Source organism: Geotrypetes seraphini, chromosome 2, assembly GCF_902459505.1.
Source record: "Geotrypetes seraphini chromosome 2, aGeoSer1.1, whole genome shotgun sequence".
Taxonomy (NCBI): domain Eukaryota; kingdom Metazoa; phylum Chordata; class Amphibia; order Gymnophiona; family Dermophiidae; genus Geotrypetes; species Geotrypetes seraphini.
This window is the reverse complement of record NC_047085.1, coordinates 224,713,202-224,740,450: the sequence shown is the minus strand read 5'-3', so window position 1 is coordinate 224,740,450 and position 27,249 is coordinate 224,713,202. Positions and strand designations below refer to the sequence as shown.

General features: G+C 42.7%; 1 long non-coding RNA gene across 4 annotated transcripts in view; it reads left to right on the top strand.

Annotated features, from left to right (window-relative positions):
- Positions 1 to 27,249, top strand: part of LOC117355909 — a 169,291-nt gene that overhangs the window by 62,171 nt on the left and 79,871 nt on the right. The window contains exon 3 of one of the 4 annotated variants that reach the window (XR_004538483.1): positions 10,017 to 10,170. The exons of the other annotated variants lie outside the window; for them this stretch is intronic. This is a non-coding gene — a long non-coding RNA (uncharacterized LOC117355909). Of the gene's footprint in view, positions 1 to 10,016; positions 10,171 to 27,249 lie in introns of those variants that run through there. 4 annotated transcript variants of the gene reach the window in all.

Here is a 27,249-nt window from a genome sequence, read left to right as displayed (position 1 = left end):
TCTGACCAAATCGTTCAATTCGGACTGTGTTATCAGATGTGGATCGCCTGATGAGGATGGTTCAAAATCCGGGTCAATGTCACTGTTAGAACCCTGCACTGCAGTTTCTTCATCTGGTTCGTCTAAGGTCCAATCCTCTGGTGGTTTCGGAACTGGAAGACTGTCATCATGTGGCATGGGTCTCATTGCTGAAGGCAGATTAGGATATTCAATTGACTTCTTGTTTTTGGCAGAGAAACCAGACACATTAGTCAAACAGAAATAACAGTCCGTCACATGGTCTTTCTGTTCTCGCCATATCATCGGAACAGCAAATGGCATCGTCTTTCGAGTACCTCTGAGCCAGGCTCTCAGACTAACAGCACATGTCGCACAGCAAATGTGAGGCGCCCATTGCTTGTCTTGATCACCTATTTTGCAGCCAAAATACAGATGATAGGCTTTCTTTACAAGGGCAGTCATCGAACGTCTCTGAGGCGTAAGTGTATATTCCCCACAGATATAGCAGAATGTGTCGCGGCTGTTACGACACCGACGAGACATATTGCCCGACACCAAAACGTCTATAGCATCAAGCTTACTTACTGTTATATTGCTACAGCTACTATACTACTATACTTTACTATACTGATACTATATACACACACGGACTATCTATATTAACCAAATGAGCAGGATCGGTGTATGGAAGCCACCATTATAGCATGGTGAGACAGCGCAAGCTCGTTCAGACCTGCCCAGACATGCCCAGGATGTCATCTTCCATAAAACAGCTTCCAACCTGGCTAGATTTTATGCATGGACATACCCAGGCGGCACAAACCGTTGTTGATAAGACACTTATGGGAGAAAAAATTGTTTGCATCCAAATATAAGAAAAAATCACGACAAAATTGAAGATTTCTCTGAAATGGTACGTGATGGGTAATTTTTGATGTAATATTCATGATCAGCACCCAAAATTCTATAAGAAACACCCAGCAGTGTTCAGGAAGCAAAAACTTTGTTGTGCAGTGTAGTAATGTATAAACAGTCTTCAATTCTAAGCACTATTATAATGCACAGAACTTTTTTATCATGGTGCACATCCCTGTTATCCATATACAGTAACTTGGCATCTTAACTGACTGCAAAATGTTGACCAGCCATCATTCTAAGACTAAGGGCCTCTTCTATTACTCTGTGCTAGCAGTTTTTTAGCGCAGAGAGCCGTGCTGAATGGCCCGCGCTGCTCATAGGAACTCTATGAGCGTCGGGAGCAGTGCAGGCCATTCAGCCCAGCTCCCCGCGCTAGAAACTGCTAGCGCAGTTTAATAGAAGAGGCCCTAACTGTTATACATCTTAAAATAGAGCAATAGTTCAGGGGTATATCTTTAATTTGGGGGCTGACAGGAACCTGAGTGCAGTAGAATATGCATACTGCAGAGGTCTGAAGCAAACAAACATCCAGTGTTGTATTCCAGCCTCTCTCAGCACCATTTTCAATTTGCTGCTGCCTGCTGGTGATCTACATTGGAACTTTAGCAATGCCGTGATTCCCGAGGAAGGGGGGTTTTAATTGCCCGAAATGGAACCCCATTGAACTGAAATTGAGCACGCTTTCAAGTTACATTCATGCACGATATAAGTACTGTGTTTCCTTTTTTTAATTCTGGCTCCAGCTTTGCGGTCAAGAACAGTTTTCAGGCATTTGACTTTGGACGCTCATATATAAGTGATTTAAGAACAGACAGTTGTGGCTTTAGTCATAGTTTTCACTTTTATTGAGTCACGTATTTCACGTATTTTTACTATATGAGAGTTCCGGAGATGTATCACAAATACTACCTGTTTCGGGTTTAACTTGTGTCAACTCTATTTAGGGGTTGACTCCCCATTTTAGAGTTGTGATAACTGAGGACTCTCATCAATTATTATCTTTGATATTACAGTATTCTTTGCTACTTGTCCCTTCTTAACTCTCTTATATATAATTTTTGAAAGAATATACTTTGGTCGTATTCCAGCCTTGTCATCATGGAAGAAAGAACACACTTGTTCATATTTTCTACTGAAGTAGATATGCTTATGATCTGCCTGAGCTGTCAGTGGAAGAAGAGGAATGTTTTATAGTGTTATAGGCATAAATATGAACTTTCTATCATTTTTTAAAAAATCAGATTTGTAAGAATTTGCATTTTATATTGATGTACTTTTCTTGCTTAGGGATTTATTGCAAGTAGAAAAAACGTATTGAATAAATTAAACGCCTTGATCCAATTTGATAAGGTTTGCCTTATCTGAAGGGTTTGCAGGAAAGAGATCTGATTATATCGAGTTTTTTTTTATACCACTTACTCTAATCATTTTAAACCTAACCGTAAAACCTTTCTCTTTAAAGATGCTTTTGAGATTTAGGCCCCCTTTTACAAAGGCGCACTAAGCGTTTTAGTGTGGATTTAGCACGCACTAAATCAACGCATGCGCTAACCGCTAATGCATCCATAGGATAACATGCACGCGTTAGCGTTTAGCACATGTTTAGCACGCACTAATATTTAGCATGCGCTAAAAAGCTTAGCGCACCTTTGTAAAAGAGGGGGTTAGATAAATGGATCACCTAAGTCTTCCCCCCTCTCCATATCATTCTTCCCATTACCTTTTCAATTTTATAAATTATAAAGTCTCCCCTTTTTTCCTCTTGTGACATGTCGTGACAATTCAAATTCACATATTTATGTCCTTTCCCTTGTTTTTAATTATTTGTGTTTGTTTTAAAATTGTTTTATATTATAAACCACTTTGGTATTAAAGCAGTATATCAAACCTTAATAAACTTGAAACTTGGAAACTAAAACCAATCAAAATAGTCTACAAACAACAAAAAAAACCACTCCCTCCATGCAACCACACCCCTCCTCACCATTATCAAACATATACAATTATACCCCAAAAATAAAAAAAAATTCTGAAAAAATTCTTTAGTTCCTCATCCTCCCTTTCCCAGAAAGCACAATCAACCTCCTCCTCAGCTTCAGTAAATCCATGGCAAATATGCATTAAATCTTAATTTGAAACCATTCATTTTCTGCAACGGTCCTGTATTCCTTAACTGAAAATAATTGAACTGAGTCATGTCATTTGCATTTCTGGTTTCTGCATTTAATTAACTCCTAAACAATCCAATTATCACTAGGGTCTTTTGTTAGTAAATGGAGTTCATTCACTGGAATGAGCTAATTAATTCTTATTGCATTCAGTGCCCTTCATAGAGAATTGGGTGAATGACTAGTAAATTAGTCCAACAAGATGTATGTCACAAATGGTATTAAAGATTCAGCTCTCTATTAGATATTTTGTCTTTATGCAAGACTAAAGTCCCATAGCAGAAATTACATGCAGTACTTGTTCTCTCTTTTGGGTCATAAATGGTATTGTATTTTCTCATAACCCTAGCTGAATAGGTGAAAGTATTGTTATGTTCCTTAGCTGTGAAATAAAATACTAAGACAATCTTCAAGTCACTTGGGTCTCCATTGTATGCAGTGCATCATGGAGATCCTGAAAACCCCGTCAGCTTGCAACACATGGGCATTGTAGTTGTTTATACCAATAGGGGGAAGGGATTTTAGTTCAGTCCTTTTTTCAGTATAGTCATGGCAAGTTACATTCAGGAACAGTAGGTGATTACAGTTCTGAATTTATAGGCTGTGATATAAGAGCTGATTCGGATTTATTGGCAGCAGTGACATAGCTATGGGTAGGCCTCAAGCCCATCTAGCAACATGCACCCTTGTCAGAGCTTGCATTGGGATGAGGTGAAGACTGGACCCCACTGCTACAGGAGGCCCCTGTGGTCAGACATCTCCTTCCTTCCCCCCGGTCTACCTTAAAGTTTCTTCATGGTGCTTTCAAGCAGTGGCTGCGATGTACTCCCGCTGGCTTTGGTGGATTGTAAAACCTTCCTTCTCATGCATTCTACCCAGGAAGAAACAGGATATTGTGTTAGAGAGGCAGCACATAGCAGTGAACAGGTAGACTGTGAGAAGGAAAGAGGAACTGGACTGCGAGCAGGAAGAGAGAAAAATACTGGACAATGGGAGGGATCAATGGAGGGGGAGCACTGCTGGTTCCAAGGATGGAGGGGAAGGGAGAGAGAGAGATGGTAGATAATGAGAGGGTGAGAGGGAAAAGAAGAGAAATGTTGGACCTGAGTCAAATAATAAAACAGATGCAGAGCAGAAAAAAAAGATGCCTTCTCTTATTACATGCAAAAGGAAAAACCGAGGAGCTTAAGCACTGACCAGTGACACAAGGAGGCAAAGTTGAAAATGTAATGATGCCTTCTGCACTTGTAAAGACTACTGTACCCTTTGCAGTAGACTATGTATGTTCTAGCCAAAAAAACCCAACACATACAAGGGTCTAATCTTTCAGTGTATCATATGCTTACCGCTTTATCATGCTGTGTTATATGGGGTCCTTATTTTTATAGTTCTTTCAGCTAGGGGTTCACTATTTTAGAGATCACTAAACAGGCAAATCAGGTTTTTTTTCTAAATCATCTACCTAGGATTTCAGCTAGAAAAGGAAAAACAGAGCCCTTGGTATTGTAGCCTTTTCACTAATGAGCAGAGAATTCACAGCTTCATGTCCTGTGAAACTCATTTAGATTTTTCAGAGAGAGCCAGTGCAATAATAAAGGGCCTGATACAGGGAGAATAATTAAGACAGTTCAGTGCCAATTACTTTTTCATGTTAAAACCACTAGATACAGTTCACTAGCAACTGATGCTGCAAACTACAATGTCATCACCATATCTTCAAGATGAGTGCTTATTCAATTCTTTTATTCTCTAATACACACATGGATAGAGAGGAGCCACCTAAGATCTTCCAGCCACACCTCACTTTGAAAAGGTATTTCAATTAATCCTGGCCAAAGCAGATTATTCTTTCTTAGGAATATTTATAAACATGAGTGCTCTAGGCCAGGGGTGCCCACACTTTTTGGGCTTGTGAGCTACTTTTAAAATGACCAAGTCAAAATGATCTACCAAAAATAAAATTAAAAAAAAAACACAACGCACACTGTACGCATAGAAAATGTTAATTATCATTCCTATTCCAGGGTTTTTCAAAGAGGTCAAAGCAGATGACTCTATGCACTATCACCTCAGTAACAACCATACAAAAATAGACAAATATACCCCCTCCCTTTTTACTAAACCACGATAGCAGTTTTTAGAGTGCAGGGAGCTGCGCTGAATGCCCAGCACTGCTCTCGACGCTCATAGGCTCCCTGCGCTAAAAAAAACTCTATTGCGGTTTAGTAAAAGGGGACCTTAGTGTAAAATATAGACAGCAGATATAAATTCAGACACATTTTGATCACTAAATTTAAAATAAAATCATTTTTCCTACCTTGTCTGGTGATTTCATGAGTCTCTGGTTGCACTTTCTTCTTCTGACTGTGCATCCAATCTTTCTTCCCTTCTTTTAGCCTGTATGCTTCCTCTCCTCCAGACCTCATTTCCTCCCCCAACTTTTCCTTCCTTTCTCCCTGCCCTTTCTTTCTCTCTGCCTCCCTTTTTTTTTTCTGTTTCTCTTCTTTCCTTCTGTCTCCCTCCCTGCACTTTTTCTTTCTTTCTCCCTGCCCTCCCCCAAGCCACTGCCATCGGGGACCAGGACCCAAACCGCCACCAATAACAGGCCCCAAACTGCCACCAATAACAGGCCCGAAAGCCGACGCCGTCCTAAGCTCTCCCTGCTTTGGCCGCCCAGCATTCCTCTCCCCGACGTCAATTCTGCCGTCGGGGAGAGGAAGGCTGATTGGCCCAAGATCGCGATCGACCTATTGGGGGAAATGCTGCCGGGTCCTGCCTTCGCGGAAACAGAAAGTAGGCAGGACCCGGCAGCAAGAGAGCAAATGCTTCACTAACCTGTCTCACGCCTTAGCCCATAGCGAACGCTTGCTTCAGGGCTCTCAACATGTGCGTGCCGGCTTCCCTTCTCCCCCCCCCCCCCCCGGACATAACTTCCGGTTTCGGAGGGAGGAGAAGGGAAGCCGGCACGCACACGTTAGAGCCACGGAGCATAAGTTCGCTACGGGCTGAAATCTCCAAGCCGGTTTTTTTTTAATGTTCAGCAGTGGCGGCAGCAGCAGATGACAGCTGGGTGGACCGCCCAGCTAAAAGGCCCTAGAGAGAACACTGGAGAGGAAGGCTGATCGGCCCGGTAGATCAGGACGGCAACACAAGTCTATCACGGAGCCCGGGATGGGCTCCGCGATCGACTCGCGTTGCCTTCCTGAGCTACTGGTCGATCGCGATCGACGTGTTGGGCACCCCTGCTCTAGGCCCAAAAACAGAACTCATAAAAGACTGGATAGAAAACGAGAATCTTGACTGCCTCTTCCTCACAGAAACCTGTCTAACATCAGACTCAGATAATAATAATAATAACAATAGTTTATATACAGCAGGACCATGAAGTTCTATGCGGTTTACAATGATTAAAAGGTATTACAGATTGAATGGAATAAACAAAGTTCAGAGTTAGTGAATAACATTTTGAAGATCATTTGTTGAGGACTAAGATTGTATAGGTCAGTTACATAAGTACTTCAGGAACAGATGTGTTTTTAGGCGTTTCCTGAATTCCCTATAAGTAGTAGGCACGAGCAGTGTTCCAGATCTTTAGCCCATAATGCTGCTTGATGTGAGAAAATATGTTGGAGATGACTTTTAAATTTACAGCCTCTAACCGGTGGAGAAACAAAGTTCGGATGTGAACTTCTCCTATGTCTGTTGGTTGTGAAAGAGAAAAGGTCTGTTATATATTTAAGGGCTAAGTCGTAAAGTACCTTGAAGCAAAAACAACCAAACTTGAATTTCACACGTGCCTCCATCGGCAGCCAGTATAGAAGTCAATAGGAAGGTGTTACATGATCAAACTTCTTCAGTCCACAAAGTAGCCTAACCGCTGCATTTTGTACCAGTTGCAATTGCCGCGTATTTTTCTGGGAGAGTGCCAAGTAGGCGATGTTACAATAATCGAGTTGACTCAGTATGAGGGATTGTACCAGAATTCTAAATGATGAGACATCGAAGCAGTGGCGTAACAAGGGGGGAGGCGGCGGGGGGAGGGGGCAGTCCGCCCCGGGTGCACGCCTTGGGGGGTTCACAGCCGGCTGTTCTCACTGCCTCTAATGCCAGCCCTGCAGCTCCGGACTTCCCCACAACTGCTCCCCTCGATCGCTATTATTTTAAATGTTATGGCAGCCGCAGCGCTGTATCCATCAGAGGAGACTTCTAACCTCGGCCTGCCCAGGAACTCTTCCTGCAGCCCACCTAGGCGGGAACAGGAAGTTGCTGTTGCAGGAAGAGTTCCGGGGCATGCCGAGGTTAGAAGTCTCCTCCGATGGATACAGTGCCGCGGCTGCCATTACATTTAAAATAATAGCGACCGGGGGGGGGGAGCAGGTGTGAGGAAGTCCGGAGCTGCAGGGCCGGCGTTAGAGGGACTAAGAGATGATGGTGCCATAGGGACCTGCATTGGGGGGAGGGAGGAAGAAAGAAGAGTAACCGAAACATTGGCAATTTGGGGGGGGAGCAGGTGTGGGGAAGTCCAGAGCTGCAGGGGAGAGTGTTGCTGTACCCAGCTGGAGGGAGAAGGAAGATGAGGGAGGGAATGAAAGGAGATGCCAGGGCTTGGAGGAAAGGAGGAAGGTATGCCAAACTAAGGGAAAAGGAAGGGGGAGATCTCAGAACATGGAGAGGGAGGGAAAGATGGAAGGAAAGGAGAAAAATGCCAGAGAATCAGGGAAGGGCAGATACCAGACTGTGGGGTGCGAAGGAAAGAAAGGATAAGAGACAGATGCCAGAGCATAGGGGATGGGTTGGTGACAGAGAGAAAAAAATGGAGAGGTGGCAGAGCTGAAATCAATCATGTACAAAGGAGAGAAGGGGCACAGGATAGATAGTTATGAAAGGAGCATAGAAAGAATGAAGATGTTGTATGGAAGAGAGAGAAGGCAGACATTGGATGGAAAGGGCAGAGAGAGCAGTGCCTGGAAGGGGTGAGAGAAAAGGTGAACAGTAGATGGAAGGGGTAGAGAGAGGGACATACACTGAATGGAAGTGTGAGGGTGAGGTGGAGCAGACGCTGGAAGGAAGTGGGGAGGAGAAAGAAAAAAGGGCACATGCTGGATTGAGGGACGAGGATAAAGTTAGATACTGGAAGGGGTGAGGGAAAGAGGTGGCAAGCTTTAGGTAGACAGTAAAAAAAGGACATTGATGAGAGGGTAGTAAGAACGTAATCTAGACAGATGCAGAAAATAAATTGAAAAGGAAAATGAGGGAAAAAAGGGAAAGGGATTGCAGAGGAGAGGTATGGGAGAGGGAAGGAGAGGAGAGAGATGCCAGACCAATGGGGGTGAAAGGAGAGATGGAAGGGGAAGGCATACAGTTTGTGGAAGGGGCATAGAAGGAGAGAAGATGCCATATAGGGGAAGAAAGATGGCAGACAGTGGATGGAAGGAAGAGAGTTACAAGAAGATGAGGAAAGCAGAAACCACAGAAGACAAAGGTAGAAAAAAATTTTCTATTTATTTATTGCTTTAGGAGACATGTGTCACTGTTTCTATGGTTTTGCATTGTATGCAGAGTCCAGCTTCATACTGGTTCAATTTAACCTTTGTCTATGTATTTCTATTTTATCCCCCCTTTTACAAAACTGTGGAGCATTTTTTAGCGCCAGCCGTGGTGGTAGCAGCTCTGATGCTCAGAATTCTATGAGCGTCAGAGCTGTTGCCACTGTGGCTAAAATCCACACTATAGTTTTGTAAAAAAGGGAGGGGTTAGTTTGTGATGACATATTCCATACTAGGTGAAGGTGTTTTCTGTGTTCTGTGTGTTCGAAAGACATGGTTTTCTGTTAGGATTGATGGTGTAGGATTGATATGTACTAGTCTGGCTTGTTTAGTTTTACAATGGGTGTATTGATGTTGTACTGCTCACTGAAGTATGTAAGATGCTGCCTTTTCCTAGGTACTCATGTGTGACGTGTGGCTTGTTACTAAAAATCATGTTTTCTGTACAGATGAGGGGAGGGGTGTCAAAAAATGATGAGCCCCGGGTGTCACATATGCTAGGTACGCCAATGCATCGAAGTAAGCTCTGATGGACCGAAGCTTCTAGAGGGTGAGAAAGATCTTTCGAATCAAGGAGTCTACTTGGTCAGACTCTGGTCCAATGTTACTCCCAATACCTTCATAGTGGGTTTAATGAGATGACTAAGGTTATTGATGCACAGTGATGCTTTAGGACTAACCATGCTTATTCTCCACTCCCAAACATGCCCCCAGCACTAAAAAATATGTATTTTTATAAAGCGCATGGGAATACCGCAGGATGTCTGAGAATGCCCCACGGAATTGTTCTTTTATGTGCGGTAAGCATGTGTTAGTGCTAATTGCAGCTTTGTAAAAGGGCCCAGGTTTAAGCTGTTTTTGAACAAAAATAATTTCTCAAGACTGTACCAGAAAATGGCTAAGAAAGCCGACACTGATTATTTCTCATTATTTTAGATTTGGCACTATTTGTCTCATATTTTCCTTTTATACTGTTTCATAATATTTGGAGCTTTTTCTTAGTGCTGCTGTCTTCTATTCAACCTTGGAGCTTTCCACAGAGATCAATTTCCATTCTATATTTTCTTATGTTTATCAGTCAGTCCATCCTTGTAGAGAACACTGAATTTTGCAGTATCTGTAATGCCTGTCCTGAAAAATATGATCACACCTGCATAGTGCTCAAAATTATATTCAGCATACTTTTACACATAGTACTGAATGCATTCAGGATAAGTATTTCAGGTCAGGGTTGTCTCTGTAACATACACTGAGAAATTCCAGTTTCCTAATAATGGTCTCTGTTTCTCTCTTTCCCCATTATCAGCTTTCTAGGATCTGCCAGGTACTAACAGCATGGTTTCTGTCATGTTCTTATAGCCCTATATTCTCGTTGTTTCTATAGGAGAAATCCAAGGGATTTGCAAATGACTTTTTATCACCTATGCAATCAGTACTTTGGAAAGCATGAACAGCTGCTCCAAGAAAACAATACACAGAAATGAGAATTAAAGAAAATATAGAAATGTTTTAGTGACATTAAGGGGCTGTTTTACTAAGCTGTGGTAAGTAGTATTGCTGCACTTAAAATTACACTACCACGGGCACGCTCAAGCATCCTGCTAATAAAATATATATATTTTTGCATTGGGGGCATGTTTGGGGGTGGAGAATGGGTGCAGCTATGCTAATTGTTTGGTGCGTGATATAGTGATTAGCGTGTGGTTAGTGCAGGATCCCTTACTGCCTACACAATAAGTTAAGATTTCATGTGCTAAAGGCCACACACTAATGGGAATATAAGAATAGAGTTACTGGGTCAGACCAGTGGTCCATCTAGCCCAGTGGTCTCAAACTCGCGGCCCGGGAGCCACATGCGGCCCACCAGGTACTATTTTGAGGCCCTCAGTATGTTTATCATAATCACAAAAGTAAAATAAAACAGTTTCTTGATCATATGTCTCTTTAGCTATAAATTACAATATTATTATTAAGACTTATCCAAAAGGAAAGATTTATAAACTATAGAGTTTTACCTCATGCAAAATTGTCATTTCTTTAATAAGACATTAACTATTTTTTTTCTGCGGCCCTCCAAGTACCCACCAATACAAAATGTGGCCCTGCAAAGGGTTTGAGTTTGAGACCACTGATCTAGCCTGTCCTCAGGGTAGCCAGTCCAGATTACCAGTACCTGACAAACCCCCCAAAAGTAGCAACATTCCAATATCAGCACATGGCCATCATTGCAAACATAGAAAATATGTCCATTTTACAGCTGTGCTAAAAAGTGGTCTCAGCACTTGGGAAACTCACGAGCTAGTCATAGCACAGACCACTTTCAAGCGCAGCTTAGTAAAAGAGTCCCTAAGTCTTGTCGAGGACATCTATATAATAAAACCGTAGGCGGCGCATGCGCAGTCTAATCCGCGTGCTTCCGTGATCCGTATGTCCGTGGCCGGCAAGAGTGCACATGCAAACTTACAACAGCTCGCACTCACGGTCTGGCTGGCTCTTTAAAGTTTTTTTCGGTGCCGGCTCATCTGCTCCGCCTTCCTCTTCCTGCCAGTCTCAGCCGGACTCAATCCTCCCCCCCGCCAGCCCTGAACCTGTTCCTCCGTTCCCCGCCCGACGGGCCGGTGAGTGCTGCGCCAGGGGCAATGCAGGTGGAGACTATCGGCGGCGGAGCCGGAGGGAAGGGGGGGTGGGAGGCACGCGAAGCTGCAAGTCGCCGACTCCACCCCCCCCTCTCTCGAACCGCACAAGGACTGCCGTTGACAAAATTTGCCCCACCGTTCCTTCCCTTCCTCCATCAGGTACAGTTCAGCTACGCCTATGTTAAAAGCAGCTGCTTTGAAATTGGCACGGCGGTTTCCCCAGATAGGGTAAGCCGAAAAACTCAATCCCGCCTCATGGTCCTGCCGCCGCTCACGAATTCCCCCCCCCCCAATCCTCCTGCAACAGCCGCTACCGCTCCTGTTCAAAGCGGCCTGCTGAGGTTCGCGGCCGCTGTAACGAACCTCGCAGGCCGCTCTCCACATGGTAGCACGTTCCCTCTGACGCAATCGCGTCAGAGGGAACATGCTACCGAGTTGGAGAGCGGCCTGCGAGGTTCGTTACAGCGGCCGCGAACCTCAGCAGGCCGCTTTGAACAGGAGCGGTTGCGGGAGGAGGGGGGGGAGTTTTAACAGGAGGAGTCGCCGAAAAAAACCTTCAGCCGCAGCAGGCCAGCACACGGGAAGGGAAGGGGGAGGGGCCGAACGGAGCAGGGCAGCTCAAGGTAAGAAGGGAATGGGGGGTGGGGGAAAATGTTTCTACTACTCAGCAGGGACCTGGAGGGGAAGGGAAAACCGCTGCTGCTTCTGCAAAGGAAAGTGGTGGTAGGGGAGAGAAGGGAATGGGGGGTGGGTGGGGGAAAATGCTGCTACTACTTCACAGGGATCTGGAGGGGAAGGGAAATATCACAGCTGCTTCTGCAAAATAAAGGGGGGGGAGAGAAGGGAATGGGGGGTGGGGGAAAATGCTGCTACTGCTTCAGCAAGGACCTGGAGGGAAAGAGAAATACCGCTGCTGCTTCTGCAAAGGAAAGTGGGGGGGGGAGAGAAGGGAATGGGGGGGTGGGTGGGGGGAAATGCTGCTACTACTTCACAGGGATCTGGAGGGGAAGGGAAATAGCACTGCTGCTTCTGCAAAGGAAAGTGGGGGGGGAGAGAAGGGAATGGGGGGTGGGTGGGGGGAAATGCTGCTACTACTTCTCAGAGATCTGGAGGGGAAGGGAAATATCACAGCTGCTTCTGCAAAATAAAGTGGGGGGGAGAGAAGGGAATGGGGGGTGGGGGAAAATGCTGCTACTGCTTCAGCAAGGACCTGGAGGGAAAGAGAAATACCGCTGCTGCTTCTGCAAAGGAAAGTGGGGGGGGAGAGAAGGGAATGGGGGGTGGGTGGGGGGAAATGCTGCTACTACTTCACAGGGATCTGGAGGGGAAGGGAAATAGCACTGCTGCTTCTGCAAAGGAAAGTGGGGGGGGGGGGGGAGACACAGAAAGAAATACAGACAGACAAAGGAGGCTAGGGAGAGAGACAGACAGAAATAAAGACAGACAGGGGACCAGAGAGACACAGAAATAAAGACAGACAGGCAAAGGGTGCCAGGGAGAGAGAGAAAAAAATTGCAGGAGGGAGAAAGACAGAAAGAAAGGAAGAAAGAAACAGGAGCAGGGAGAGAGACATAAAGAAAGAAAGACAGACAGCCATATATTCTAGCACCCGTTAATGTAACGGGCTTAAACACTAGTAATGATATAATATTATGATTTTGTATTTTTCCTCGAATTGATGTATGTCTTCTTTTAAAATGTTTATTTTATTATGTATGGAAATTTGTGAGCAGCCTTGGATAAAGGCGGATTAAAAACAGTTTTAAATAAAAATAAAATAAATAAATTATGGAGATGTTGTACAAAGCTACGGCAAAAAGTGGCCTTAGTGTGCCCTAATGCAGGTCTTTCTCACACACTAAGGCCACAGCCAAGAACATGGACGATTTTCTATTTTCAGTATTAATAGCCATGTGCTAATGTTGACTAATCTGTAAACTCCAAACCCATTGCCTGCAGTTTAAACATGATTTCCTTGAGAGTGGTGATTTTGGACTGTTTGCCCCGAGGGAGGAGAGGAGGGGATTAAAAAAAATAAAAAATAAAAAATCTTGCACAGAGAACGATGGATCTATCGTTTAAACACAAATTTTGAATAGCGACATTTCTATTAAGTTTTGTGCAATTTAAAAATAAGCAAAAACTGGACGCAGGGGGCATTTGAAAACATATTTATTCATCAAGTATATACAATAGGAAACTAACTGGGTCTTTTACCAAGGCACGTTAGCCGATTTAATAATAATAATAATAATTTTATTTTTTATATACCGACAAAGCCATAGTAGTTCAAGGCGGTTTACAACAAGAAGAGCTGGACAGTCAGCGAAAAAAATAACAATGAAGTTGTTGGTTACATAAAGTCACAATGTGAAAGAGTTCAGGGGAAGGTTTAAAACTTCTTGGTTACAAATCGGTTAAACAGATTGGTTTTAACTTAGTTTTCTGAAGTTAAGATAGGATGAGGAGTGCTTGATGATATTGCCTAGCCAGCTGTTCTGTTGACTTGCTTGGAAGGCTAGAGTTCTGTCGAGGAATCTTTTGTATCGGCAGGTTTTTACTGTAGGGTGGCTGAACATATAGGTAAGTTTTTCATAATTTCCTGAATGTAAAGTAAGAATGGGCTTGGGCAATCAACGGGCTCATCCAAGAGTTCATCTTCCCTGCCTGATACTCCAATGTCCTGTCCAAAAAAGTCTTAAAACGACAGGCCCTTAGGGTGGGGAAGATGACCATCCCTGAGTTTCTGGTACATTTTATTGAGTAAGACAGTTTCAAGTACAGGACCAAATAAGAGGGCAAATAATCCAGAAAGTGCTTTCTAACAAATACACACAAACTTAAAAAGCACTCTGGTCCCAAATGGCAGCCAATGCAGTCTGGCATAAAAAGGACTAACATGATCATATTTCTTAAGACGGAAAATCAAACGGACTGCGCGTGCTAAATATTAGCGCATGCTACATGCTTACACGTCTATAGAATATAATGGACGCATTAGCATTTAGCGCGGGCTATATCGGCTAGTGCACCTTAGTAAAAGGCCTCCTAAGTTATTCTATTCAATTGTAACAACTTTCTCTTTTGTAAACTGCACAGAGCTTCACGGTCCTGTGATATATAAGCAGAATGTTATGTTATATAGAAGGGGATTGGCTGAGGTCTCCTCTAGCGTTTATGAAGGATACGTCACCATTTTTATAAGAACATAAGAAGCGCCATCTCCGGATCAGACCTTCGGTCCATCAAGTCCGGCGATCCGCACATGCGGAGGCCCTGCTAGGTATACACCTGGCTTATTTTATAGCCAACCATATCTTTATATGCCTCTCTCAAGGAGATATGCATCTAGTTTGCTTTTGAAGCCTAGGACTGTCGATTCCGCAATAATCTCCCCTGGGAGAGTATTCCAGATGTCAACCACTCTCTGTGTGAAGCAGAACTTCCTGATATTAGTCCTGAACTTGCCCCCCCTTAGCTTCATTTCATGTCCTCTTGTCCGTGTCAAATTGGACAATGTAAATAGTTTTTTCTGCTCTATTTTGTCGATTCCTTTCAGTATTTTGAAGGTTTCGATCATATCCCCACGCAGTCTCCTTTTCTCAAGGGAGAACAATCCCAGTGTTTTAAGTCGATCCTCATATTCCAGTTTCTCCATACCCTTCACTAGTTTAGTTGCTCGTCTCTGCACCCTCTCCAGCAGTTTTATATCCTTCTTTAAGTAGGGAGACCAATGTTGGACGCAGTATTCCAAGTGGGGTCTGACCATTGCCCTATAAAGCGGCATTATAACTTTCTCCGATCTACTCGAGATTCCTTTCTTTATCATGCCCAACATTCTATTTGCCTTATTTGCCGCGATGACCAGTAGCCTTATTTGCCGCGATGACCAGTAGCCCCCCATCTATTATGATCATGTGCTATCGTTTCCGTTAGCATGTGTGACCTTGGTGCCACCCATTTTATAGGCGGTAGGGCTCACACACTAATCATTTAGGCCCTTATTCTGCAAATGGTGCCTTAAGTTAGGCCACTGTGAGAACGGGCTACTGGGCTTGATTGGTCTGACCCAGTCAGGCTATTCTTATGTTCATATGTTCAAATCTGCGCATTCTCGGACACCCTCCAGACATACCCCTGAGCTCTTGTCAGAACCGAGGCCTTCTAAAATCTGGACAGGCTGCGGGTTTTTTAAATCCATCTGGACTCCTGGACAGTCCTTTAAAAAAGAGGACATATCTGGGTAAATCTGGACATCTAGTAACCCTATGTATAGATAGAAGAAAACAGTGGGAGAAGTTGGAGGCCTGTTTGCCTGAGTGGGAGGAGAAACAGTATAAAAAGGGAGTAGAGGAGTAAGAGCAGGGCTTTAGGTTACCCTGATCTCCAGCCAGAGCCCTAATACTGAGGGAGATTCCTGAAAGTGCTGACATCTTGTGGAGTGAAAGTTCGTGTAGGTTTGCCAGAAGGGCAGACAACAGAGTGTGAGAAGTGAGGGTGGCATCCAGACATGCTCACCAAGAAAAATAATTGGGACTTTGCTTTTCCAAGGGTGTTATTCAATTTTTAACACCCTTAAGAGAATTTTTCGTAATACTGTACACACTGAGATTTTACTTCAAGGTACACTTTAAACCGTATTGTCTTGTTTAACCTGTATAACATCAGAGAGACTCCTGAGGCAGACCCTTTGGCCGAAACACGAGTCTGTGAAGCAATAAAGTGTATTATTACCACTTGGTCATCTCCACTGTCCTTTTGTGTGATATCATCTTGTGGAAGTGGTTCTTCTGTTGTATGGCATACCGTATGTCAATCTTGAGTTAGGTGTTGTTTATAGAATCACGCCTAGTGGAACCTAAATTGGACTTAGGCACCCCCTGTTTATACCAGGTTTTCTTGACCTAAATTCTAGTGCCTAAGTCCAATTTAGATGCCTATGTGTAAAACACGTCCACGATCTGCCCTTAATCATGCCCACTTTCTGGTAGAAAACAATTCATTTTAATTTAAGCCAGTTAAATATGTTATTGGCACTGACTAAGCTTTTAAAATAATCAAGTTAGGCCTAACTTTAGGTATCTTTTATAGAATCTGGGCCTTAGTGCTTGAGTTAAGTTGTAATTGCTTCTCTTTCTGTCTTTTTCCTTGTCCTTTTATTGAAAAGTTCTTCAGTGAGTACTTTACCACAGTGGCATAGTAGGGGGGGGGAAGGGGCAGGGGAGCAGTCCACCCCGAGTGCCATCTTGGTGGGGGCACTAGCACATGTTCTCCTCTCTGCCCCTTGCTCTTTCCCACTCCTCCTCCCCCCCTATCACACTCACGCCTTCATTTCCCCCCACTGTGCCTCTAGTTCTTTGGGGCATGAGCAGCAATTCCAACCTGCTGCTTGCATGAGCGTCTGACATCACTTCCGGGTCCTGTGCCTAGGAAGTGACGTCAGAAGGAGAGCCGACACTGACTCGGGCAGCAAATTCATGGTGTTGCTCACACTGGGAAAGTTAGAGGTACGGGGGAAGGGAAGGGCATGTGTGTATACAGTGTGCCTTTGTAAAAGAGGGTCTATATGGTGCTACCATGTTTTCCCGCAAATAAGCTCAGTTAAACTCATATACTAAGACCAACACACAACTCAAAAGTGGCCACAGCTCAATGCATAGAGATGAAGACTAAATTTCCAAGATTTGTTCTGGGGTTAACCTTGGGCACTGGAGAAATTTAGTCTTCATCTCTATGCATTGAGCTGTGGCCACTTTTGAGTTGTGTGTTGGTCTTAGTATATGAGTTTTCCCGCAAATAAGACCTACCCTGAAAATAAGCCCTAGCATGATTTTCAGAGTAGGTCTTAATATAAGCCCTACCCCTGAAAATAAGCCCTAGTCACCGGCAGCAGCAGCACTTCCCCCTGCCCGCCCGCCGCCACATAATCCCCCCTGACCCTTCTCTATACAGCACAGGATCGACGGAACTTGGACGTTGTGACTTAGACCATTTAAAATATGGTCTAAGTCACAAAAACCCACCTAAAGTCACCAGATAAGCACTGCAAACACATAGTGCAGACCCCCACACACTACCCCAATCATCACTGACCCCCCCCAACTCCATAAAAATCATAATCACACCTTTAAAATTCAGCCTCCAAACCATCATCACCTGGCAGCCTGGCATAGGAAAGCCTACTCGTCCTGCACAGAGACATCTATCTTGGGGGTGGATTAGGGACCTATAGAGAGGAGGCTCCATGTCCATAAGCCCCTGTAATCCCTGCATTGATACTGAAACATGTGCACACACCCCAAAACCCTTTTTTACTGGCATATAAGTAGCTCCTGCAGCCATAAGGGCTATTAGGGTACTAGATAAGTGGGTCTAGGGGATTCTGGAGGTGGTTTGGGGGGCTCACCATGACCTATATGGGAGCTGTAGTGAGATGATGACATGGCACCATTTTTGTGAAGTTCACAGCAGTGCCCTGTAAGGTACCCCATTATTTAGGTGCCATGTCTGGGTGTTTAGTCCATCAATTTGCAGACCACTCCCACGTCCAACAGGGCTTGTTGTAGGCGTTTTTGACTTGGATGAAAAGTTGGACGAAAATGTGGTATAAAGATGGACGATTTAGCGACTTGGATGATCAGATCGGAGGGACGTATTTTTTTCGAAAGGGAAAAAAAATTGTTTTTTACTTTGGATGACTTGCGACAGACGAAACGGACTTAGACGTTCCTTTCGATTATGCCTCTCCACGCCTTTAATTTCTGTTTGATTTTCACACACATCCAGGGAGGGGGGGGGAGAAATGTACTTGTATTATTATCTATTTGGATATAACTGATGTTTACTGTTTTACTTGATTATATATTCTTTGCACTTTGTATTTGATTTGAAAATTAATAAATAATATAACATTTTTAAAAAAGACATGACTACGAACTGCCCCTAACCTTGCCCATTTTTAACTGGGCATTTTGCACTAGGCACCTATCTTTTATAGAATCACGACTAGTAAGTTGTGCACCTAACTTTCAATTAACTCCAATGAATGTCAGTTAAGAGGTTAAAGGTAAAGAAAGAATTTTTCATGTCTCATAACTGACTATATCCACACGGCATATAGTTAACTCACCAACTCCACTATGAGTAGAATGAGTGTCCACTATGAGTAGAATCAAAGATTTGAACAAAACAGTTTAAGTTAAATGGATTACTTCTAGTATGCTACCTCTTTGGAACAAAACCAAAGAGCATTCCACACTTTGGGCTCCTTTTACTATGGTGCGCTAGCGTTTTTAGCGCACGCAGGAAATTACCGTACGCTACGCTTCTAGAACTAACGCCAGCTGAATGCTGGCATTAAGGTCTAGTGTGCGCGGCAATGTAGCATGCGCTAATTCGCGGTTAAAGCCCTAGCGCACCTTAGTAAAAGGAGCCCTTTGTGTTTCATAGTGCTGCGATCAAACAAGCGATCTCTACGATCGGTTTTTTATTTCAGTTTTCATTCAATCTGGTTTCTTGATATTCTATATTATCAACAATCGGGACCCCTGAGGAAAAAGTGTTTCTTCGAAACACAGACCGTGTCGGGTCCGTTCCACCTGAACATTAGGACCAGTTTTTGGATGTATTTTATGTGCTTCATGTATTTGATTTGCTTTTATTTTTTAGCTTTTTATTAAAATTCCTGTCCCTGTACATTTTCCTGCAGTTTTGTTTTGTTTTTCTATTGTTACCTCTTTGGAACAATCCATATTTCAAGATTAATAAAATCGTTGTGGATTTTGTAGATAAATGAGGGTATTTTATCAATCAATCATGCAAAGGTCTACCAGAGAAGGAAAAGGTTATTTAATTTGCTTTCATCATTTTAAGATAAATGGCTGCAATTAAGAAATTTTATCTGTCACAGTAAAGCTCATGTTTCTGAACTGAGGGTCAAACCTAGAATTGCTGTATCATTCTGTCATCTACATTTTTTTCAGGGGCAAATAACATCAGAATTTTACATAAACTCAAGGGATATATAAAAGCTATGAGAAGAAGGTGCTTGTTTTTCTTTAATGGAGGACTATCGGGGCAAATCATTTCAAGTTTCACTGTCCACATCTTTTCATAGTCTCTTGGTTTCATAGCTCATAGTGCCATCTGGGCATTGGTTATGCCTTTTCGATTGAAACAAATCCATTTAAGTAAGCTGGTTTTGTGAATTAGAATGGCGTATGGACAGTTATGCTTGCAAGGTTTTTTGGAAGACAGCGTGGCAAAGAATTTAAACTTTCCCAAATATCCTTGAAGAAATTTCTGTATCCATTATCATTTGAGTGCTAACATATTTGTTCTTAAGGAAGAACAAAGTAGATTTATTGTTGGCTTTTAACTGGAAATATTGTGACAATATTCACTTTCTGCTAACATTTATAATGGTTAGCCCAGGGGTTCCCAGATGGAGTTCACAGCAAAAGGGCTGCTCCTGCCTCATTAGATCTCTATTGTGACCTCTGCCCAGTATCAGCAAAAAGCATGGGGCCTACTAGTCAGTGAACATTTACAGGTTCTTCCGTTTCTTCCTATGCAAATTTCTAAGTTTATTCAAAAATTTGATATCCCGCTATATGGTTATAGCCATTTAAGCGGCTTACAGTCTAACATCAAATTATTCTCCTAGAGCAGTGTCTCTCAAACTTTTTTAGCTCTGGCATACTAAGGGCTCCTTTTACTAAGATGCGCTAGTGTTTTTAGCGCACGCTAACCACACGCTAAATGAAAAACACTAACACAAGCTCTATGGAGGCGTTTGCGTTTAGCGTGCGTGGCATTGTAGCGCGTGCTAAAACCACTAGCGCACCTTAGTAAAAGGAGCCCAAAATGGAGCAAATGTTTTTCATGGCACATTATAATTGAAATGATAAAATTGCAGAACAAAAAAATTAAAATTTGAGAGCTATTTATTTAAAGTTCTTTAAGCTATGTATAGGTAATTGTAACAGTGAAATTTTTCAAGCTACTTGGAAGACTCTAAGATCTTTGGATGCTATGTTGCCACTCCCAGTTAAGGAAACAAAATTTCAATCTCTATGGCTGAATTCTAAAATTATGATAGCAAATTCAAAAATCTTAAGGAAAAACTGGATAAACACTAGAGGATGTATGTCCCCAAAATAATCTGCTATCTTTTACCCAACTACAACAGACATTTGACTTACCATGAGATCAATGCTTTAAATGGCTACAAGTAAAACAAGCAATTATAAGAGGTTTTCCTGAATGGAGATCATTAATAGGACAACATAGCTTCCAATTCTTGTGTTTTCAAGTGAACTTCCAAGGTCACCAAGCCTCTAATTGATACAAGTTACTAGGTGAATATTCAACTAAAATACATAAAACAGGTGTAAGAGATATTTGGAGCTTGGAGACGCAGTATAATATCTCATTAAAACAATGGCCCTAGCTTTGGAACTCCCGAGTGCACTGTTTATCGGCTGCATCAATGAAACAAACTTTATACTTTTAATTGGACGCCGGTGAAATTACACAAAGTAAACAATGCAAATTCAAATAAATGCTGGCACTGCAATGTAGAGGTGGGAACTTAAATCACTGCCTGGATGGCCCAGAACGTCCTTTCCGATGTTAGAATTGACGTTGGGCGACGAGAGTTGGTCGGCCCCGCGGGGAAGAAAAGCAGGGAGGGAGAACTCGGCGCTGGCCTGTTCCCGATGGAGGCAGTGGCAGCCTTTCCCTGGCAGTGGTTGCAGCAGCATGTTTCCCAATGGCAGTGGCATGGGGGAGGGCAGGGAGAAAGAAAGGGGGGGACAGGGAGCCAGAAAGAAAGAAAGGGGGCAGGGTGAAACAAAGAAAGAAAGAAAAAAAATAGGGCACAGAGAGAAAGGCAGACATAGAGAAAGAAAGGGGTATGGAGAGAGAAAGAAAGAAGGAGCAGGGTGTAAGAAAGAAAGAAATGGGGCACGGAGACAGAGAGAGAAAGACAAACATAGAGAAAGAAAGGGGGCATGGAGAGAGAAAGAAAGAAGGGGGCAGGGTGAAACAAAGAAAGAAAGAAATGGGGCACGGAGAGAGAGAGAAAGACAGACAGAGAAAGAAAGGGGGCATGGAGAGAGAAAGAAGAGGGGGGCAGGGTGAAAGAAAGAAAGAAATGGGGCATGGAGAAAGAAAGAATGAAGGGGGCAGGGTGAAAGAAAGAAAGAAATGGAGAATGGAGAGAAAGACAGACATACAGAAAGAAAGGGGGCATGGAGAGAGAAAAAAAGAAGGGGCAGGATGAAACAAAGAAAAAGTTGGGGGAGGGAATGAGGTCTGGAGGAGGGTAAGCATACAGGAGGCTGAAAGAAGGGAAGAAATATTGGATGCACAGTCAGAAGAATAAAGTGCAACCAGAGACTGATGAAATTACCAAACAAAGGTAGGAAAATGATTTTATTTTCAATTTAGTGATCAAAATGTGTCCATTTTGAGAACTTATATATATGCTGTCTATATTTTGCACTATGGCCCCCTTTTACTAAACTGCAATAGCGTTTTTTAGCGCAGGGAGCCTAAGAGCGTTGAGAGCAGCGTGGGGCATTCAACGCAGCTCTCTGCACTAAAAACCTCTATCATGGTTTAGTAAAAAGGGACGGGGTATATTTGTCTATTTTTGTTTAGTTGTTACTGAGGTGACATTGCATAAAGTCATCTGCCTTGACCTCTTTCAAAACCCGCGGAATATAAATGATAATTAACATTTTCTCTGCGTACAGTATGCTTTGTGTTTTTTAAATTTTATTGTTGGTAAATCATTTTGACTTGGCCATGAAAGTAAGGGGGAGGGAGGGAGTGCTGAAAGATATCTAGTAATCCTTGCAGGTTTGACTGTGCAGGAAATTATTTTTGTAAAATCATGTTTTGTTATGTGACTGGTATTATTTAGACTTAAATTTCTATGAATGAATAGAATGAAAATGATATAAAATTACTTGCTTGTTTTTATGTGAGTGTGCTGAAGGAAAGTGGAGAGAGAGTGGGGAGAAGATGCTGATTTATAAATTGACAAATGTACAGAATATTGTTTCTTTTTATACTTTAATATAATAAGTTCAATATAAAACAATTCAAGGCTTGTGTGGATGGAATCAGGTGGTTTGCGGGGATGGGGACCGAGCTTATAGGGATTAGTCCAATAAAATGGTATTTTCTTATTTCTCATTATTTGTTTTATTTTTATTTGTTAATTTGTAAAGTGGTGATTTGTTATCTTCAGTTTTTTCAAATTTACATCTACTGTCTATATTTTGCACAGTATTAGAGGACATGTATTACTGTTTTTGTGATGTTGTGGTGTTGCATTGTATGCAGAGTCTGGTTTCTTGGCGGTTCAGTTTAACTTTTGCCTACATATTTCTATTTTTAGTTTATGATTATTCCATATTGGGCGAGGGTGTATCTGTCTGTGTATATGAAAGGGACATGACTTTCTGATAGCATCGACTGTACAGGATCAATTGACTGTGCAGGATCTGGCTTGTTTAGTTTTACAATGTATGTGTTGGTGTTCTAGTGCTCACTGCAGCGTAAGATGCTGCCTTTTCCTAGGTACACTCTTGTGCGATATGTGGATTGTTACTAAAAATCATATTTTTCATATAGATGGGGGGGGGAGGGTGTCAAAAAAATGATGGGCCCCGGGTGTCACATATGCTAGGTACGCCACTGCATTGCTCTTCCTCAGTCCCTGGTATTATCAGATTTCAGAAGCCCTTGCTTCATGTGTCCAAAATAATTTCTAACATTAATCTTGGACACTATCCAATCCAGAGCCTTACTTTCAGAGGACAGAATCCAGGTGCTCATGACCCGTGTTCATGCCAAAAAGTCTTAATATAAGCCCTACCCCACAAATAAATGCTGGATTTGTTGGAAGCAGCACTTCCCCCATCCCCTCCCCCTACCCCTGCTTCCACCCCCACTTCTGCCCCTGCCGCGCAGCCAAACCCCCGCTGACTCTCCCATCTTTTCATTTCTCCCTCCCGTCCAAACCCCACTGACCCTCCAACTGTGAGACCCACAAAGAGTAGTGTTGGCAGCACTCTAAACAGGCTACTTTGCGGCCTTCTCCTGCCGGGGCAGTCCCTCTGCTGCATCACTGAAGATGTCATCAACAATGTCGCACACAGAATGCCCCGGCGGGAGAAGGCTGCAAAGAAGCCTGTTTAGAGTTCTGCCAATGCGGCTCTTTGCAGGGAGGTATGTAGGTCTCGCGGTTGGCAGGGTTCGGATGTGAGGATCAGTGGTGATTCAGCTGCTCAGTGTGGGCAGAGAGGCTGTCCAAGGGTTCTGCTTCACAGAAGGTAGGGATAGAAGCTAGGCAAGGATTCTGCTGCATGAGGAATGGGAGGGAGGGATAGAAAAATGTTGTGCACAGTGCAAGGTTTCTGCTGCACAAGGGTATGGGAGGGAGGGAGGGATAGAAAGATGCTGCAGAGGGAAGGCACAAGAGGATGGGTGAGAGAGGAGGAAATATTTTGCACATGTGGGGGAGAGAAAGGAAAGAGTAAGAATTGGGTTGGAGGAGAGGAAGGGAGAGATGATCATTGTACATGAAAAAAATAAGACCTATCCCGAAATAAGCCCCAGTGTGTTTTTTGGACCCAAATTAATATATAACACTGTCTTATTTTTGGGGAAACACAGTATAAATTGGTTAAGACTGCTACAGAAACTTATGAAATGCTGAAAGTGGCTTTATGGGGAACATGTCATGAGTTGTGGAAGGTGTTTTGAATAGTATTCACACTTCAAAAGTTGTCGTGAATCAGTGGAAGACAATTCGTGAACTGAAAGACCATCGATGTCAACTGATGATGATCATGTTGATCAAGTGAGCGTTCTTGTGCGCACTAATTGGCGATTAACTGTTAGAGAATTGGCAACGGAATGCAACATCTCCATTGGTTCATGCCACAACGTTTACTATAAATAATGAACCATCCCAGAGCCTTCAGTGCAGTTTCTTTTTTTAAATCACTGTTATTAATCAACACCCTTTATTCTCGCTAGGAAAGAGCAGTGCTAGTCAAGTACAAGGCTGTTAAACTTCATTAATCTTTTTTGTTTGGTTTTGTTTGTTTGTTTTCAATAAATGGAGACAATAAAGCTGTTTGAAATCATGTTGTCAGCAAGAGCCTTAAAAAGAATGTTGACGGGAAGAAATAGGTCTACAGTATTGGTGAATCTAAGTAGTACATATGACAATAAACAGCACAACTCAGTGCTTATTGACAAAGCTTAAGTACTCCCAACACATGGCCCGTTACAGCGGCATGATAACCTTCTCAGATCTGTTTATGATCCCCTTCTTAATTATTCCTAGCATTCTGTTTGCCCTTTTTGCAGTCACCAAGCATTGCGCGGACGGTTTAATTGACTTGTCTACAAGTCTCTTTCCTGGGGGCTCTCTCCGAGTATAGCACCGGACATCCTGTATTCATGCATATGATTTTTGTTACTGACATGCATCACCTTGCACTTATCCATGTTGAACCTCATTTGCGGTCCATTCCTCAAGTGTGTTTATGTCTCATTGTAGGTCTTCGCAATCCTTCTGTGTCCTCACTACTCTGAATAACTTTGTTTCATCCGTAAATTTAATCACCTCACTCATTGGGCCAATTTCTAGGTCATTTATAAATATGCTGAAGAGCACGGGCCCAAGCACTGAACCCTGCGGCACTCCACTCATAACGCTTTTCCAGTCTGAGTATTATCCATTTACCTCCACTCTGTTTCCTATCCACCAACCAGTTTTTAATCCACATGAGTATATCACCCTCGATTCCATGGCTCGCAATTTTTTGAAGTAGACGTTCATGCGGGACCTTGTCAAACGTCTTCTGAAAATCTAGATATATGATGTCAACCAGGTCACCCTTGTCTATCTGCCTATTTACTCCATCGAAGAAGTGCGGTAAGTTTGTCAAGCAAGATCTTCCTTTGCTGAAGCCATGCTGGCTGGTCCTCATCAGTTTGTGTCCGTCAAGGTGATTAATGATATGATCCTTTATCAGCTCCACACACCTATGTCCAACAATTCTCTGTTCCTTTTCCCTCCCCCACCAGCAGCATTTCTTTCTCTCCCTTCCCACTACCCCACCTGTGCAACATCTCTCTTTTCCTCCTTTCCTAATCCCCCCCAGCCTATGCATTTGAACTTCCCAACTCTCTCCCATTACATGCAATATCTGTCTTTCACAAACCCCCCCAAACCCCTGAGAATCTGTCATCCCTTCCTTCTCAACTCCCTACCCCCAGCCCCAGCCCGTGGCATGTATAACATTATTTCCTTCCTTCCCTCCTAGCGAGACCCTGCCACATGACCTCTCTCTTTGGCTTTCAGCTCTTGACTCCCGACTTTCAACTTTCCCACACACCTACCTCTCCTCCCCAGTTTCTACAGTAATTTCTAATACGAGTAGTACATTATTTATTTAAAACATTTCTAATCCACCTTTCTCCAAGGTGGCTCACAAATTTTCCATACATAATAAAATACACATTTCAAAGGAGACATACATTAAGTAGGGAAAGCACAGAGCAGGATAGTATATCATCACATCTTCAACAGAACAGCATCTAAGCAAATCTCAAGTAACATCATTCTTCAATATAGTACATAGCTTTCCAGTAATAACTCAAAACACAAGTTATATATTCACTCAAAGAAAGCCTGAACAAACAGATAGGTTTTAAGCAACTTCCTAAATTGCAAAAGATTTCCACAAAATTGTAATGTTCCAGACAAATCATTCCACATCGATGGTCCAGCTATGGAGAAACAGGAACTCTTTGTTCATACATAATGAGTATTGTTCTCTCAAATAAATATATACTGTTCCAAGGCAGGTGCAATGTTCTCTATGTACTCTGAGGAGGGGGAGGGAGGCAATCCTATAAATTAGGCAGTAGAATGCAGATCAGGGAGAAATCAAAAAGGGGTTGTAGGGCATGGATGCGATGAGATGCAGAATGAGCTACCGAGTTGAATTGGGGTTTGAAGGTAAGGTTAATGTCCAAAATGATACCAAGGATCTTGATAGATTTGGAGAAAAGAAGGTGGTCATCAAGATATGGAGAAGCTGGAAGGGGAAAGTAAGGATTAGGGAAGATAATGGATTTATACTTAGTGAGTGATATTTAAGAAGAAGTAGTTATCCTTGAGCCTGGGTTCCCAGATGTCATTATTGTAAAGGTTCTCGCTGGCCAACATTGGGGCACCTAAAAAGGAGGAAGCCATTTATAGAATTACCTCATCGGCATGTAACTTGTAAAATACTATACATTATGCACATATCTTTGGCATTTAGGCGTGAGCATTTATACCAGAACTATGGCTGGTGTAAGTGCTTATGCCTCAATATTACATGTGTAGTTAAGCTAGGAAAAGAGGTGCCTACTTATCTTTCTACTGTATAACAGGCTCCTATCAGTCATTGTCATAATTATTCTAATCCTAATCCAGGACATTATCCTAATTGTAGATGTACATTTTATAAAGTACACGTGCTGCTTTTTCCTTAAATACAACCCAGGATTGGTGAGATAAATGCTCCAACACTCACAGAATTCTTATGAGCATCAGAACATTTACCTCGCTGGCCCATGGTAGAAACCTCTACCACGGCTTTGTATAAGGAGCCCTTAGTTTGAGAACTACCATCTTCGAAGCTTCTTAATAGATAGAAGGTCGTTTCTTAAATAGCTAAATCTCCCCCCTCCCCCCGCCAAAAAAAAATAGAGAGAAAGAAAGAAAGAGAGAGAAAGATTTTTATAAAAGCCATTTATCACATTTAGAGCACACTTTACATATGGAAATGCTTTACATAATTACTCCCAAAGAGCAGGAGAATTGACCAGTAAGAAAATTATTATAAGAAATGCAAGATGGTTATTAAAATCATGAAGTGAATTAAAACTAGGTTTACAGAG